We start from the raw sequence: 18672 nt of genomic DNA, 5'->3' as shown, positions 1-18672 counted from the left end.
TTAATGAGACAAACAATAATTATGTTGCAGACTTTTTTATATTACAAAATGGTTTTTACATTTTGATTTTTTTGGGTGTGGATCAGAGGCGTAACTCTGGGAGGAAAAGGAAGCCTCTGCCGCCAGGCTCCTGCTCCCAAAGGGGCACCTCTCCTCTCCTGCCAGTTTGAATCAGTTAAGTGAAAGCCGTTGATATCGCTTATGTGGCTGAATCCCCATCCTAGCATCATTTTTGCAAGCATCACAACCTTTATTAGAACCCATGACCTGTATTATTGGAGACAGAAACCTTACTGATTGAGCTATTTGGGGGGCACCAATATTTATCTTGCCTCCAGGCAACTGGGGCGAACTTACGCCACTGGTGTGGATTTATCATTGTGTTAACATTAAGGGGTAAATTTGGCTTTGCCCATAAGGAGAAGGATTTTGCTTTTGCGATTCAAGCTGAATCAGGCCCATTGTTCTTAATACAAGCTGGTCATGTTAAAATGCATTGGCAATTTATATTTGTACTGACATTACCTGTCTGTAATACAGAGTGCATCTTGAAGGTACTATAATAGAATTAACATATCGTAGGTGAGAACAGAGGGTCAAGTTGTGGTTAGCAGAAAATATCTTTAATTTTAAAAAAATATGATGTTCTCATTCTAAATTCTCAGTCTAATTGTATCCTTATGAAACTGTTGTTTGAATACATTGCAATTATTAATACATAATGTGTCAGCGGATGAAGCTGTGTCCTTACCATATGCTTCGTGAGCATAAAACATCATAGTAAAAGTGTAAAACTTCAGCGCAAATACCTGTTCTGGGACTTCATGGGGAAAATGTACTAATACCCGTGTCACATCAGAAAAAGCAGGGACCAACCAGGGAATACAGTCCTGGGATCATGCCGGGACATTCCCGGGTTGGCCCCTTTCACACCAGCCTAGCATCCCGGTTCGACCCGGGTCTAGTGTGAGTAGGTCCGGTGCCAAAAATCCTGGGACTTTGTCTAGGCATTTCAACCCTGCTAACTAGGGTTTCATCATTAGGTTTCCTCAATCATCATTTGTTAATGGTGTATTACTGTAGTGGCACTTCTCTGATTTTTTGTGCTCAGCTCCCAGTTAATTTACAACCTAGTGTTATATAACGTTATGTCTAATGCAGTGGTTCCCAAACTGTGTGCCGTGGCTCCCTGGGGTGCCTCGGGACACATGCAGGGGTGCCGCGGCTTGGTGGTCCAGGACCAACTCAAATTATTAATGGTTAATTATTTATGAGCAAAACCAGTGCTGGTGGCTGCCAATCATAGAATGTGTACATACAGAAGCAAATCCTGCCCTTTACCACATAACTGCCACTAAGAATCGCTTATAAACTTAATCAAATAAAAAAATTTTTAACCTAGGGGTGCAGTGAAAAAATTCTGATTCTCTAGGGTGCCATGAATCAAAAAAGATTGGGAACCCCTGGTCTAATGTGTTGGACCTACTTTGTGAGTTGTTCTTTTCTGGGCATTTAAAATCTTTTTAAGAAGTTCTTACCTTTTCATCCTCATATGACAAGATAAACTGTTCCCCCACCTGCTTCAAATATGCTGTCATCTTGACCTAGTGAGAATGAAAAAATACGTCTGAGAAAAGTTTAATGTTACAATCCGGAAATAGGAACTTGCTTCTCTGCCAGTAGAAATACTTTATTTTTCATTATATCTATCTATAGCTAAAAATACGCTCAAAATAGATGTACTTTTCTCCAAATGAGTAATGGGGTGTTATTTTAGCACTATTATTGTATTCAGGATCTGTCTTCTTTCCACCCTGATCCACGGCACATTCCCTGCTTGCTGGTCCCGCTCCTCGATGTGCCTGCGGTAGGAACGGCGGGCAGCACTGTTGTGTATTATACCAAAACCACCCAGACAAGACCATGAGGAACTAAGAGTATAAGAGGTATTGTGGGGGTAAGCTGATACATACCTGATACATCCATGGCTGCCACATACCAGATTTCGTTCAGAAGTTGTAGGTAGGAAGGAGGATCAGTACACTTCTATTGCTTAGCAATTAAACAGCAAGCAGCAATCAAGATATACATACAAAGCTTACTGCGTACTTATTAAGATCCTCAATTGGGCAGCCAAGAAGAAACAGCCAGGGAGATTTTGGTAATTGTGCATGGAGAAATTTAGGAAGAATCTGGAAAAATTAGTCGCAAAACCGGACAAAATATTTCAAGACATCCACCATATAGGTAAATAGGTGCCTTCTTCACCACAACCTCTCCACAAATAGTCCAATGCAGAACTATACATTTTACATAAATGTGTAAGCACCACCAATAGCGTTTTTCTCAATTAAGGAAAAAATAGAGGCTTTAGAAACCCTCTTCCGTATGATAGCCCAAAAGTCATTATTTGGTGTGTTTCCCATATCCCTCACCCATTGGACATAATGATTAGGGACATTTGGAACTATGGGATGAAGTAAGTAGCTATACAAAGTCAAAATAATCCCTTACGAAGAGTATGGTGTAGGCAAAGGGACTCTATCTGTTTAGAGGTCTGGATGATGGATTTGGATATGCGCAAAACAATTCATAGTAATCAGATTTAATTTGTTCTGCAGGGAATTCTGAGAGGTCGGAGTCAAGTAAATAGTGTATAACTCGCATACCATCTGTGATCAAGGCCAGGGGGAATGCTGGGTTATGCCATAGGGGGCTGCACTGGCTTCACTGTGACATCCTATTGATAGTTCGCCTGCCAGTCACCCAAGGCAGTCCCATTCGGAGGTGTTCCCTCCTTCCTGGATGCCTATATGGGTTGTTTCAGCTGCAGCCCATAGAATCTGGGGTATGCGCAATACCGAAGCGCTGGGACCGAAGCATCCCATGGAAGCTGAGGGCATGCACAGTACATAGGATGCGCATGCGCCGGTCCTGGGACCACGGTTGGCTACAATGTCTACGTTCCTCCCCTGGGGAGGAAACCTTTCCCAATACCTACCCTGTGAAGGAACAGGGGAAATGTTGAGAGGTCAGCTGTGGCCGTGAATACACTGCCACAGGGCCGTTTCTAGAGGCGGACAAGCTGTGCAGCAGCCCGGGGCGCCGCACGGCTTGTCCGCCTCTGTTAACAGCCGCCCGGCAGCTCCCTCCAGCTCTGCTGCCTCCGTTTCTCCCCCTCTCCCCAGCCGCCAGCAGTTGATTTCCCAGGGGAGGGGAGGGGAGCGCATCGCGCTTCTCTCCTTCCCCTCGCTCACTGGGCTGTCAGCCAATCAGAGGAGCTTGCGGGCCGGCAGCCAATCAGGAGCCAGCCCGCAAGGTATGAATGGCTGACAGCTTCAGGTACACAGTGAAGGAGAGACGCGTGATGTGCGCCCCTCCCCAGCACCAGCACCAGCATCAGCACCCAGTGAGTTGTGTTGCTCCTGGCACTGTGGGGGCATATCTGGCGCACTGTGGGGGAATATGTTTGGCACTTCGGCGCGCGCAGTTTCTTCTACACATTTGGGGCGGGGGGGCGCGCATTTTTATGTCTTTGCCCTGGGAGCTAAATTGTCTAGAAACGGCCCTGCACTGACAGATGTGGCTGACCGATTATTGGGTCCATCAGAAATGCATTTACAGCAGCCCAAATTACAGTTACAGCACTACACTGTTCATGTATTGGCCTGATCAGGTGATTATCAGCTGATCGGGGCTATAACTAGGAAGATTATGCCCAGCAAAAGATTGTAAACTCTGATTTTGATAGGAGTCCACTGATAGAACTTTGAAGATGTAACTCCCATCCTTTGCAGCAGTGGGTGATTCACTCTCTTCATAGCTCCCCCAGGGACTTTCTGGGGAAACCAGAGGGCAGAATTAACAGCGCACACAGAAACTGGGCCAGATTCTCTAAGCTTCAAACGTGATAAAATCGAGAGTGATAAAGAGCCAGCCAATCAGCTCCTGCCTGACATGTCACAGACTGTGTTTGAAAAATGTCAGACAGGAGCTGATTGGCTGGCTGTTTATCATTCTCTATTTTTATCACTTTTGAAGCTTAGAGAATCTGGCCCTCTCTGTCTATATATCTGGCATATGTGTAACGCTGCTAATTAAACATAAAGAAACTTCCAATGTTGCACTTACATTTGATAATTATTTTTCCAAAGCCTCTTGAAACATAACACATCTCTGATAATGCTGGTTTTAAGTAAATATATTCCGGAACGGCCATCTAAACTAATCCGAAAACATCATACAATAATACCTTCTCTTTGAAATCCCATTTGCTAATACCAAGGAAAATTACCTGACCTTCCATAGAATAGCCTGTACTCTATTAACCTCTCATTCAAGGCTGGTGTGTTTCAGTATAATTTAACAATTGAAAATGACTTACTGGATAAAAAACATCTCAGCTTCCTTACACATAACTATAATAATCAAAGACAGTGGGCAGGTTCTCTAAGCTTCAAAAGGGATAAAATGGAGAATGATAAACAGCCAGCCAATCAGCTCCTGTCTGACATTTTTCAAACACAGTCTGTGACATGGCAGGCAGGAGCTGATTGGCTGGCTGTTTATCACTCTCCATTTTATCACTTTTGTAGCTTAGAGAATCTGGCCCAGAGCATTTATTCAACCCCTACTTTTTCCTCCAGATATAGTACAGTAGGTAGATCATTTCCTATTGAAATGTAACAATGTGCCCCGGTGCTGGGACGGCTCCGGAGCAGCAGCAGCAGGGACGGGGAGAGGTAGGGCTGGGTCACTCACGGGACACAGCTTCCCCTGGAACAGGGATCAGCTCTGATCCGTGTGCCAACAGTGCGGGCAGCGTCGAATCACGGCTCCCAAATCGGCAGCCAATAGAAACCGGCCACGGCGAGCCAATCAGTGCTCTCCGCGCCGTACTCGGCCCCGCCCCCGGCATCTGACGTCAGGCGCCACTGGGAGGTGAAGAAGCAGAAAGGTCCCACGCCGGCGGAGCGCAGGAGCCCCCCGGCTGAAGACAGAAGGTGGCGCTGGAGGAAGAGGACGGCGGCCGCTGAAGAGGCCAGAAGACGCCGGGATCAAGCCAGAAGATCTCCGGCGCCTCCTGGAAGAAGAAAGAAAGTGGCGCCGCTGCTGGCCAGGACTGGCCAGCGGCAGAAGAAAGAAGATGGCGGCCATCACAGGAGAGGCCAGCAGGGGTGGAATGCAGAAGAGCTGAGGAAGCTCCCCCTGCGGCCTCTCCCAACCCCAGGTAGGCGGCCCCAGGCCACCTACCCCTCCCTAGACCACTGGGTGGGTACTTTCAGGCCCCTCCGGCCTGTGGGCGTTATAGTCAGGTCCTCTTGACCCGGGGGCATATAATTGTTGGGCCCTCCTGGCCCTTTGTTTATTCTGTTGGGTCCTCCTGGCCCAAGGACCCCCCCCCCAGGTGGCCCCACTAGGTCGGGCATTAGGCCCGTGACCCCAATTAGCCGGCACTAGGCCCGTGGCACCACAGGGACTTTACACAGACGTGTGAGTCCCCTATCTAAACACCTGGGTGCCCAAGCGTCTATAGGTGAAACTGGGTGGCTGAGGCTCCGGCAAATGATGAGCATTCACCCAGCCGGTGAAGGTCACGGCCACCCATAACCCCCTCCACCTTCAACTCTTTGAGTTGACGATGGAGCCTTCTTAACCACCCTTTTGTTCCTGACAGTACGGCGAAGAATACCGGGAGAGGAATACGTCGGGAAGAGGATCCATCGTGTCCAGGTGCCGGAGTTTCCAGGACCATGATTTGACACGGCCTGAAGGTGAGAGGGTGCGACGCCAGGTAAGTGGTCGGACGACACCTGCACGGCAGCGGGCGCCATACCGCACCGCCCCTACACCCATCTCACATAAACAATAATAATTAATTTATCCTGGCAAGATATTGGTATTTCCTTGCACATGGGCCTCAATTAGATCCCTTCTCTGCAAAGAGGGGGGGGAGTGATATCTGGCCCTACCACATTTGACTTTTTTTAACATATGACTTTTACAGTCATTGCTGCCCCGCGTAGCCCAGGACTTACTCGGCGGCTACGATTAAAACAGACATTTCCAGGCTGCTACTGACATCCTAAACCCTCCCCTAACAGGCTTGGCACACCTGCATTTTCTCTGACACTCACGGCGTTCCACCCTCACATACCTACTCACTGTTAATCACCTTGTGAACGGGCAGCAAACAGAAAAAATTGAAGGACTTGATCGCAGCTGTGTGTTGCGCATCGCGACTAATACACATGCGCTGTTCATCAATAATCGGCCGCTGTGATGAGATCAGGTCTGAATCATGCCCATATTGCTCTCCGAGAGTTCACCTATTATCTATGGCATTCCATAAAGTGTAAATTACTAATGTCATCAGAGTGGATTTCATTTTATTCATTTTTATCTATGAATTTCCAAGACTTCAATTACATCAAGTCAACAGCAACACTCAGGAGATTCTAGGAAACTTTTAGCCCTTATTAAACTTCATGGTCACCTTGTGACTGTCAGGACATTTAAGCACACCTCAGCAAGATACTCTACTCTTGTTTTTCAGGCCGATTGTATTCCCATAGTGGTTCTGTAGACTTTGGATTTCACCCAAAATGTAGTGCAGTGTTCCCCCCACGTGGTGCGGGATGACATGTGGATGGTCAGGATACAGATGTCAAAATCCCGACTGTTTGACTGCCTGAGAGACAGGATCCCAACCAACAGTACTCACCCCCCAGTTATACCACACCCATTAAGTTCTGAAGACAACTATAGCATTTTCATCCAGGATCCCGGGATTATCTTGGGAATGTTGTGGGTGTGTATGTGTAGCAGGGCTGTAACTAGCTGTGTGTGCAAGTAGTGCCTTGCACATAGCACAGAGCCATGAGGGGCACCACTGTCACTGCTTCCCCTAGCAGTGGTGCTGCCGATAACATAAAACTCCCCCTGCTGCTTCAGGAACATAAGTGATGGTAATGCAGAGAAGTGCAAGCTCCCATCCATAGTGCTCTGTAGACAGGTAGTATTTGTCCCCTATTTCTCTTTCTCAACTGGAGTAATTTGTGTAATGGGACTATCCCTGGCGCAGGGTGTGTTTAAGGGGCTCTACCTGGCATAGCTTGTGTTTAAGGGATTCTAATTGGTGCAGTGTGTTTAAGGGGCTCTACTCAGTGCAGTGTAATGTGAATTTGTACTATTGTGTGGCCACACCCCTTCCATTTGAAGCCACGTCTCGACATTTTTTAATGGTTTGCACTTTCCCCGTTTTGATTATATGGGGGGGGGGGGGGCGGGGTAACCAACTCCCTTGAAAACCATAGCACTGACTGATTAGACAACCATAGCACTTGCAATCAGGAAGAATTAGATTAAGGAACTTATGCAGGAGTTGGCTGACCAATTATCCAGGAAGCAATCTGCAGAGGATTGACTGGGAAAGCCAGAGGCAAACGCGCGGGGAGGGGGGGACAACAGTAGCACTGGTATATAATATGCTCAATAGAGCTGCCACCACATCATGCAGTGTAAGGGACAGAGCAGAGCTGCTGCACATGCCCAATGTAACAGCTTCTTCTACCACATTTACTGTATGTGTGGATCTGAGCTCCCAAACATTGCAATGGACCAGAAAGTAGCTACCAGAAGGAAGAGACAGGAGCCTTACCATGAAGTGGGAGATTGTGAGCCAGTTCTATTATGTTTGTGTATTTATTTATTTATTTATTAATAAAAGTGTTGACAAAACGTTTATTAAGTTCAACAAGGATACTTCTCTCAGTTATCCTCAATGTTGTGATTGTCACACTCAGAGGAGCCCCCCAGAATTTGTAGCCCCCAGATAGCTACCTAAAGGTACAGTATATGAGACCAATAAACCTTTACAATCTAGGAAAATCTTCAAGATCAAGTCCTCAGTAATTATTATAAGATGTTCTCTAAAAAATTTGCATATGTTCATTAAAATTTAAATCATTGTCATAATGACTCTGAGACAGGCTTGCCTACCCTCACAGAATAGCCCGAAGACTCCTGAAAATTAGGTCTCCCTCCTGGCCCCCCGGGGAGGTGGGCAATCCTCCTGCATTGGCAACGCAGCCCCCACACACCCTTCTCTGCTGCACTAAATATCTATTTTTGCAGGTCCATCCGTGGAAAGGGGCGGGGCTAAAATTATGCAAATCGCATCCTTTTGTGTCATTTTAGCTGCTCCCCCAATCTGCGGACCCACAAATTGCTTTGTTTGACTACCAGAGGGTCGGGCTTAGTTACGTCTGCCTCGCCCCGCCCTCCTGACATACTACTATCGGGTCTCCTCTCAGGGTTCTCCGGAGAGGAGAAAAGAAAAGTTGGCAAGTATGCACTGAGACAATATTTTTCCTACTATTTACATGGAAATTAAAAATTGTTAAGTCTAATTAATAATGTAGGACATCTGAGTGGTGTTGCAGATTCAATATGCATTCTCAATCCTGGGTAATATTCCTGGAAAGTGGCAAATGAGGTTACAAAGTGTCCTGACGTGCTAAGCCTGTGCTTCCATGTACACTAAGCTTTTGTGCTGTTTGCTGTAAGGACATCTGTAGGTCATTCCATGATAGAACAGAGTGCACATTTAGAAATAGTTACAATTATCCTAATGATTCTGCTTATGATACATGCACTGACACCCATGAAAGAGATATGTTCATTCAGTTTCACAACACAAATCATTTTCCATATCATTTATGTGATTAACTAACATTCATACAAGGACACATTGTGTACTTTTATGGAAGACCACAAAAAACATTTGTAGCAATATGTAATAGTTTGTGATGTGCAGGCTTTTCAGGATGTTCTGCGAGTCTGCCGGTATTTTTAAAGCGGCAATCATTTACAAGACAAAGTTGACCTGCAATTGCAGGCAGCCGTGGAAGCCTTATTTATTACCTTACACGATTCAGGTAACTTCTCACCTCTGAGAAGTGTCTCTCCAGACTGTCACTGTGCTCCAGGCCTGGATGTCATCAGTACTGTTTGCATAGAGCCCACATCACAGCTTCCCTACACTCTCTCCAGAGGTGACCTGGTACTGCTGATACTGCAGCTATGGCTGCAGTCAGAGAGAAGAGGAGCACAAGGGGAGGGATGGTTCATCATTCTCACTCCTAGTCAGTACTTGGGGGGTGGGTGGGGGGCACAGGAACTGAAGGAAGAGAGGATGGAGTCTTGTTGCGGCCTGCCACAGTCCCATCACTGCCCATACCTCCCAACTGTCACGATTCCGTCGGGACAGTCCCGATTTTCGGGTCCTGTCCCGACGTCCCACCCGCGGCAGGCATTGTCCCGCTGCGGGGGGGTGGCAGTTGGGAGACCCCCCAATGTAGTAGAATAGACGCTGTGCGCATGCGCACAGCGTCTATTCTCGTATGAAAATGAGGTAGCGGCTAATTAGCATAAGCCGCGCCCTCATTTGCATACGCCACGCCCCCTTTTCGGGCGCTCGCGCGGCTTCGCCGCGCGAGTGTCCCTACTTTTTCATATGAAAAGTTGGGAGGTATGCGCCCACAGTGTGAGAGTGACAGTGCCTGGGCTCTGCAGCTACTGCTCTGCCAAGTACCAAGCAAGCAAGCCCTTTGCTGTTTACATGCTTGATTGTAGCACAGTTTTTTTATTGCTGAGCGGTGCACAGCCATGCACTCTTTAAAGCTGAAGCATTTCCTTATGTGGCTGAGATGGACCGCTTCATATATATATATTTTAGTTGTGGGCACCAACTTTTAGAGTGGGCACCAACATTTATTGTGCCTCTGGGCGATTGGGGCAAACTTACGCCACTGTAAAGAGATGCTGCCTCTATCTTTATACTGATACTGATAAATAGATTTTATACTGAACCTAATTCTTAGTAAATAAAGGCCTAAATCTCTATGCACATATAAAATTTGCCATGGTTCTACCGATGTGCAAATTTAGACCTTTTTTTTTATTTCTCCCAACTTTTAATCTTGTAATAAGATCTATTGCTTAGTGCTCATTATCTTAACCTCTCAGATAGCTATTTCTCTCCCCTTCAGCTGCATGTTATGCTGCCCATACACTTATGCAATCGGATTCGATGCGACATCGCAGTGCGATTGTGGTGCTAAAGTGCCCCCTTTGCAGCACCCAATGTCGCATGCCATCTTGAGATGGCACATTGGGTGCTGGAAGAGGGTGGGCAGAGGGCGGCGTTATGTAGCGCAAGAAGCGCTAGCCGGGCGGCTGGGGTCAGTCAGCGGTGGTGGCAGAATTGTTTAAACACTGGGCAGCCCTCTGATTGGCTGAGCTATCTCAGCCAATCAGAGGGCTGCCCAGTGTTTTAAACACTTCTGCCGCCACCGCTGAGTGACCCCCACCGCCCGCTAGCTCTACTTCTTGCACTACATAACGCCACCATCTCCCACGCCGCCAGGGTCCCTCCGCCCCCCTCTCCCCATCCCATCGCCACTGAAAAAGCGTTCCCTCCGCCCCCCACCAGCGGACTGCATTCGAGCATCGCATGTGGTTAAAAACCACATGCGATTGCTCCTGCAATTCGATAAATATTATGTGCAGCACATAAGATCTTGAGACCCGACATTATGTCCTCATTAGGGCCCTTATTCTGATCGGTGCGGATATTCCCGAATTCTTACGGTGCGGTCCGCACGCCACGCTGTGCGGCAGCGTGCGGCCATCGCCCGTAGAAACGCCCAGGTGTCCTCCGCATTCGGACGGACTCACTCTGTAAGAACAGGGCGTGTTTACGGACGACAAACAAACCATGCGTGTGCGGTGGACACACTCAGATTCGGCACGGTATTACAGAGTATGCACGGTGATACCGCATCCGAATGGATGGCAAGCGGGGCGTCCGCCCGGAAGCGGAGTATTTACGCAAAACTACCCACTATTAAGTCTATTCTGCAATACATCACATGACCCACTTATTCAATTACCTATCCTCATAAAAAAACGTTTATTTGTAATTGGAATCAATTACATGCCAATATATCCTTACAAACATGCCTAACACATCCATTGCACACATTAACCCTTACATCAATTGAAGTGCAATGGTTTTTCTTTGTCCCTGTGTAAAATATTATAAACAATCTATACATATACTGTTTAATGTGCAAAGAAAACCAACAACTTCGAACTTGCATAAAATATTTATTTTCATAACAGTTAAACATTAAAATATTAAACAATAAAAAAAGAACATTAAAGTAGCAAGTCCCTAAGGTCCTGCAGGTCGGCAATTAGGAGCTGCAAATGGTGGCCCATCCGCATGAGGGCCCCACGAACACCCTCATCTGCTTGTGTTGTGGCATCTGTGGGCATGTCAAAGGGGCAAAAATTAGTCATGATATTCATGCCTACATTTCACATACTGCTACATAAATCGCAGAAATGCAGGGTGACATGTATGTATGTATGTATGTATGTATGTATGTATATATATATATATATATATATATGTAGAGAGATAGAGACACACATAGAAAAATATATATGACACATACATATATACATACATGCAAACTTATTTAATTAATACGGTGTTTTTGTCCCTCTACCCTTTACTCTGCAGAAGACATAACAGTCATAGTGTTTCTTCTGATTCACAACCCACCCATGACTAACCAATGACAAGCATGTCATGTCCTCCGTCAATAACAACTTGGCACAATCTCCTCAGTCTAAGTTCAGTGATGGTTCGTGGCATGGGAGTTATGCAAATGTCAGGAATGCACAGTACACATCCTCAAAATCATAATTCAGTCTAAACCAACCTACAATTCTGTGAGGGGAAAAAAACAATCTGAACCACAGGGGGTGTTTAGGTAGAGGAGGCTCCAGGGACACTGACAACTTGTGACTCCATTCTAAGGCAGGCCTGGCCATACTCCATTTATAGCATACATCATATAGTTTATAAATATCATTCACCTCAAACATATATTCAGCTATATGATGGGACAGAATCTACGCTTGCAGCAGGTGAATTTAATCCAAAAATGATAAACTCATCCCTTTACTCCAGGATCCTGTTTAACTACAACGGTTATGTGGCAGTCAAAATGGAGCTCCAAGCCATCCCACAAACCTGTGTAATTAAGATGTGTCCTGGATGAAAGGGATGCCTTGGACACCCCATCTAACCCGTACCTGTATCTGTAGCTACCCACTTTGTGTTATGTATTAATAGTATTGTAACAAAATTTATCCTCACCAGTGCTACATAACAAATACCAGTACAACTAATTGATGAATTATGCATTATGTATACATACCGATCTGTTCTGCCTCCACCGCCTCACACGCCTCCTCCCCCTCTGAATCGGCCGACTCCGGGACAATCCTGGCCTCCTCAATAGGCTTGACCGCCTCAGCCACCTCCTCCACATCCTCCTCCGCCACCAACACCTCCTCAGCCACCTCCTCCACATCCTCCTCCGCCACCAACACCTCCTCCACCACCACCTCCTCAGGCACCTCCTCCTCCTCCACATCCTCCACCACCACCTCCTCAGGCACCTCCTCCTCCTCCACAACATCCTCCTCCTCCACCACCTCCTCCTCCACTTGCTCCTCCTCCTCCACAACATCCTCCTCCTCCACCACCTCCTCCTCCACTTGCTCCTCCTCCTCCACAACATCCTCCTCCTCCACCACCTCCGGCACCTCCTCCTCCACATCATCCTCTTCCATCTCCTCAGGCACCTCCTCCTCGCCCTGGCCTGCCTCTGCCTCTTCCCATGCCTGTCGTGCTTGGGCTCGTGCTGTGTGGGAGAAAACAAACATCAATGTCAATGTAGGGTCATTGGGGCACATGTATTAAGCCATAACAAGAGATACATGGAAGGCTGATAATGATCGAAAATTATGCTTTAAAGTTGCTCCTTACTGTTAATGGACTTAAAAATCTGAAATTTAAGTTATATGTGATTGTTAGTAATTTGTTAAATCATTACAACCCTTGCATTTATCAATGGTTAACACATATTACATCAGGCACATTGTATGCATCTGAATCAATAATGCTATGTAATTACATATAAAAGGCACATGACTGCATGTTAACCAGGAAGAAGCACACATAACAGTCTATGGACTTTTAAACCCATGGACACCCACTTCACATTCTACAATTTTTATTGTTTATATATGCTATGATGTAAGTGCGACATTTCATAGCGAAAATACTCACAATCAGCTATTTCCCTCCTAATCTGCTGCAGTAGCTCTGGCTGGCGCCTGCGGAGGTCTGACCAGCGCCTCTCTAATTGGCCGATGCTCCTCCGCACCCGGGTGCGGGCGTAAATACGGCGCCCTGCCGCAGCATAGGCTCTCCGCTTTTGCCCGTTAGTAATAAAGGGCCCTGCAGGGCCCAGCCTTGTCTCCATGACGGAGACCAGTGCCCGAAGCTCCGCAGGCGAAAAGGGCTCTGCTCTGCGTGTCTCCGCCATGTTAGCACTGGCATCAATCAACCAATCATGTGCTGTAATTGGTTTATCACAGTTATTTGTGTTAATAACTTTATTGTTCATCTTTACATGAACAGCGTCTCTGCGCCAACACAAATGGCGAAAAAGTCGCATGCCTTAAAAACGTTAGTGCTGATGTATGTCAATGAACAAATGTAATATATATAAAACACAGTGTGTATGCACTTTGCAAATCGAATAACTCATCGCACCGCCAAGCAACGCGTGCTATAGCTTGGCAACGCATAGCTGTACTTCGCATTACTTACTCTATGCATCTATGTGTATGCGTACATTTATGTTTAAAAGACACATACGTGCAGGTATCCTGAGTCCACCATTATACACCAGCGCTGGCTGCCTGCCTGCCTGCCTGCCTGCCTGCCTGGCTCCTACTTGAAATGTCTAAACATGTTAATCAATTAAAATCACATATATATATATATATATATATATATATATCTGCAAACAAATCATACATCAACACAGAAAAAAGTCAACACCACATAAGAGAATAAATCAATGTACTCACCAGACATCAGTGATAGTATCAACTACAATAATGAAGATATAACAAACACATAAGATCCCTTGCACAAGGTATAATAATGAGCACCTATATTGTACTTTTACCAAAACTAACCACATATGATAAATATCGCCTATTTCTTTGCCATTAGGAGGGCAGGCTGGCTAATTGTCGTTTTGTAAGACTGACAACTAACACACTGTACTTATTTGAAGTTGTGATTTTTACTACAATTGGTGTGTTCTGGTCAACTATATAAAATTTACCTGAAGAATCTTTGCACCACAGAGTCCCGCAGCTGGTATCCCCTCCGGCATTCAGGGGTGCGGGATGGCGCATGGGCGGATCTTGCGGCTCAGATGGAACCTCCCACTCATCAAAGGGTATCTCACGCCGCACAGCAATGTTATGAAAACATACACACAGGCCCACGATCCTCGACACCATTTCAGGCGCATACTGTAAGTCATCACCAGTGCGGTGGAGCACTCTAAATCGACCCTTTAAAAGGCCAATTGAGCGCTCCACCACTTGCCTGGTGGCAACATGCGCCCGATTGAATGCCTCCTGTGGGCCCGGTGCTGGGGAGCTGTACGGCGTAAGTAGCCAGGGCGTACATGGGTAACCGGAGTCACCCAGAACCCACGCATCACGGCCTTCCAGCTCTTGTAGTCTTTGCCAAATCCCGGTTTGTCGGATAACATGAGAGTCATGGGCACTTCCGGGAAACTTCGAGTTGAAGGCGAGAATTTCCATGGATGGGCCACATACCACCATCACGTTGAGTGAGTGGAACAATTTCCGGTTCCTATAGATCTTCTCACTTCGTGATGGAGGCACAAATGGTACATGGGTGCCATCCACAGCCCCTATCACATTAGGGAAGCCAGCAATTTGATGGAAGGCCTGCTGGCTTCTGCGAAGGGTCTCGGTGGCAAATGTCATGGCCATGAAGTGCCCCTTGCGCCTAAACATGGCCGACGTCACACGCCTCAGGATTCGGCAGAAGGCCGGCTGAGATATTCCAGCAAGTACTGCCACTACTTGTTGGAATGAACCTGAGGCGCAGAAATGCAACACCGCCAGCAGCTGTGTGTGAGGCGGAATTGCTGTCCTGATCCCGTGAAGAGGTTCCAGATCACTCTCAATTAACGAGAGAAGATCCAGAATGACATGTGGTGGTAACCGGTACCTAGTAAGTACCTCATCATCGGGCATACCAAACAGAGTCACCCGTGTGCGATAGATTCTAGCACGTCCTGGCCTCCTTGGGCGACGAGTGGGGAGAGCCACAAGTGCCCTTAGCCTCCTAGCCATGAAAGCCATCATTGCTTCAGCAACCTATAAATAAATGAACATAAATAATGATGCACCTATGCACATAATGGCCATATCCGACAACAAATAGATTTGTAGGCTTCAATACGTACAATAGATGGCCGCCCCGTGAAATCACGAATATCCATTTGACTCTATAATGATGTAACAATAATATGAACTCAATACACACCGTCCTAAACACACAGATGCTTACAACATCTAACTACTAAACACTACTTGAGTATCATAGGTGTCTGCATTTGTTGCCGACATCATGTACTATGAGACATTTCACCTATTGCTGGGACATGTTGTCCTGCAATAGATGGACACACACAGGTTTAACACCTGTGAGTGAAATAGTGAACATGTGACATGTTGCAATAATGCTACAAAGCCTTTGCTGGCCCAACAATCTGTAGTCAGTGAGGCAATGGTGCATACATTAATACACTTACATTGTTAATGGATAGCATATCTACAAGGACCATGGAAGAGCTTACCTTAGACCCTGACAACTACAGATCTGGAGACAAATGGTTCTAGCAGCAATCCACTATTTATAGGCCTCTCACATGTGTTGTCTATAACATTAGTGATGAGTATTGCATGACTTGTGGCCTGGATTTTCGAAGGGATTGGGTTACTTTGACATTTCAATCAAACTCAACAATACCACAGTAGTCATGAACAATCCCAAATAGCATGTATATTGTGCGATACTCACAGGTGTATCAGAAGATTCTATGCAATGTTCGAATTGGTGACCGATATTTAATGTAGAAGTTACGCCAGGTTTTACACAATGGAATTTCCGCAACTATGGGCGTGGCGTATGTGGCGCGGAAAAAACGCGCCGTACGCAGGCGGCCGTTACGCTCGCGCACGGAACGCAGCTGACGCTGATGTACGCCAAACAGGATACACAAACAGTATATAAAGGTGTATTAGAATGTGACAAAGTTGCTGGTAACATGGCTGGATCCCAATCTGAGGTGGACCAGGAGTTGCAGCAACTGTTTGCCAGGATGGACTCCAGCACCTCCTATGTGCCACTGCACAGGCAGGCACTGGGTAATGATGAGGCTGCTGGCCCTTCAACAGCAGGGCAACCTGCAGCTGGCCCTTCATCAGCAGGGCAACCTGCAGCTGACCCTTCATCAGTAGGGCAACCTGCAGCTGCCTCATATGCAGCCTCAGCAGAATCATTTGGAACACAACCGGGGACTTCACAAGATACTACCATGGCCAGCACTTCAAGTACAGCGACACGTGGCAGTAGGCGTGGGCGTGGCCAGGGGAAAAAGAGGGCAACAGAGGAACCAAGTTCCAGAAATAAGGCATATGAAGCACAGGAGCTTGCCATCCTGGTTCCACGAGCACGTGATTGGATTGAGTGTCCACCGGAGAGGCTGACACACACACGCAGATGGAAGATTTGGGAAGACATAACTGCAGAGATTAATGAAGTGGCGCCACAAGTTCGTGAGACGGAGCACGTCAAGAAGAGGCAAGTTGTTTTGTGTTACATGTGCCCAGTAATAGACAAGTAATGTTTGAATTCATGCTTAGATGGATTGGGCAAATGGCCGGTGAGGTTGGTACGATTTTGTAAGGGTTGATATCATAGTTGAATGTAATGTTATGTTTTTGACATTAAGCACATGTCGTAATATGTAGCACATAGCAATGGCTGCAACAGCAAACATCTGGAGTGACATGTATTAATATGTCAACTTACATTGCAGGTGGCAGGACTTCAAAACCAGCCTGAAGAGGAAGATGACCAAACGGTGGGAACACAGCCAGAGATCTGGGGCCGGGCCCATGCCATCAGGGCTACAGTTCACCCCCCTGGAGTTGATGGCCGAGTGCTGTGTTGCAGTTGAGGAGGTCAGGGGGGTGAGCACCATGGATAGCGAGGCCCCAGCTGAAGTGTTTGCGTCTTTTGTGGAAGGTAAATATTTGTCATGCCATAAGCTTGTGGAAGTAATTATCTTAGAATGTGTCCTAATTGTGTTTATCATTTTCAACAGACACCCCACCGTTTGGTGAAGAATCTTCTCAGGAGGTGGAGGAGTCCGTGCCACCTGGCCCCAGTGGTAGGCCTGTGCAGCAGCAGGCATCGGTCCAAGCCGATTATGCCAGCTTGGCCCAGATGCTTGGAGACATTAACCAGCAGGGAGAGTTGGCATCAGAACGGATGCGTAGGACCGAGGAGATCATGGCGAGCTTGGCCAGCACCCAGCAGTCCATCGCTGGGAGCATGCAGGCCATGGCTGAGGCGCATGAGGCCATGGCTGCAAGTGTTCAGGTGCTGGCCGAGCAAGCCACGCGTCAAAATGATCTCCTCCTCCACCATAATGAGCTTATGGTGGAGCTAGTTGACAGCAATAGGGTCCTAATGTCATCCGTTTCTGGTGCATTACCACCAGCAACACTCCCTGCTGGCAGGAGGGGTAGACCATCCACCCCCTCACCAGCATCTGCTCCACCTGGGCCAGCATCTGTCCGTGGCCGAAGAGCTGCTGCACAGGCCAAGGAGCCTACCAAGGGCAAACGTGGCCGCAAATGAACTTGTGGCTGCATTAATCTCCACCGTTATGTGGTCCCAAATCTTTCATTGTGCTGTGTGTGTCAGCTTCTTGTGTCCAATCACGTGCTGAGGGTAACCAGATTAGCCCTTGCTTCATATGTCATTTTTGGTTCCCCTGTTGCCCTCTTTTGCCTGCCATTACTGTCTGCTGTACTTGAAGTGATGTTGCTAAGTCCCTTTGTGTTCCAAATGATTCTGCTGTGGTTATGAATGTGTGCAATTAGATTTATTTTCTATTATAATTTATTTATGTACATTCCTGACATGCTTTTTGGTATTAATTTTTTTTTATTTTTATTGCTTCACAGTGTCAGTGTCTGTGAAATGTATTTAAATAAATTTCTTTAGTTCACCAAAATTGTGTGGTTTAATTAGTACATGTAGAATACACATGTGTATTGATAGTATTAATATTCAGTGATGTCCATTCTTAGCAGTTTCAAAGTGTGTGACAAGTACAGCATATGTGTGTGTTTAGTAAAGGTTCCTTGAAGCAGCAATGGTTTCAATTAAAGCACTGACAAGCGTGCCATTAGTGAGTAATGAGTAAAGGAGTGGATTGTATTGGGTTCAGCTGTTAATGCTTGTAGTCATTAGGCGTTCCGTTCGCCTACCGCAGGACCGAGTGGTTTCCGCAAAGCAATACTTGCCTTATGGACACCGCACATTTCTATCGGTTTTGTTCGCAGGCATTCGGAGTGCTATCCGAATGCACGCCCCCCAACATAAGTGTACTC

The sequence above is a fragment of the Crinia signifera genome, chromosome 4 (assembly GCF_055691185.1).
Source record: "Crinia signifera chromosome 4, ASM5569118v1, whole genome shotgun sequence".
NCBI classification, from domain to species: Eukaryota; Metazoa; Chordata; class Amphibia; order Anura; family Myobatrachidae; genus Crinia; species Crinia signifera.
The sequence above is the reverse complement of the archived record's forward strand: the minus strand, read 5'-3'. Positions refer to the sequence as shown.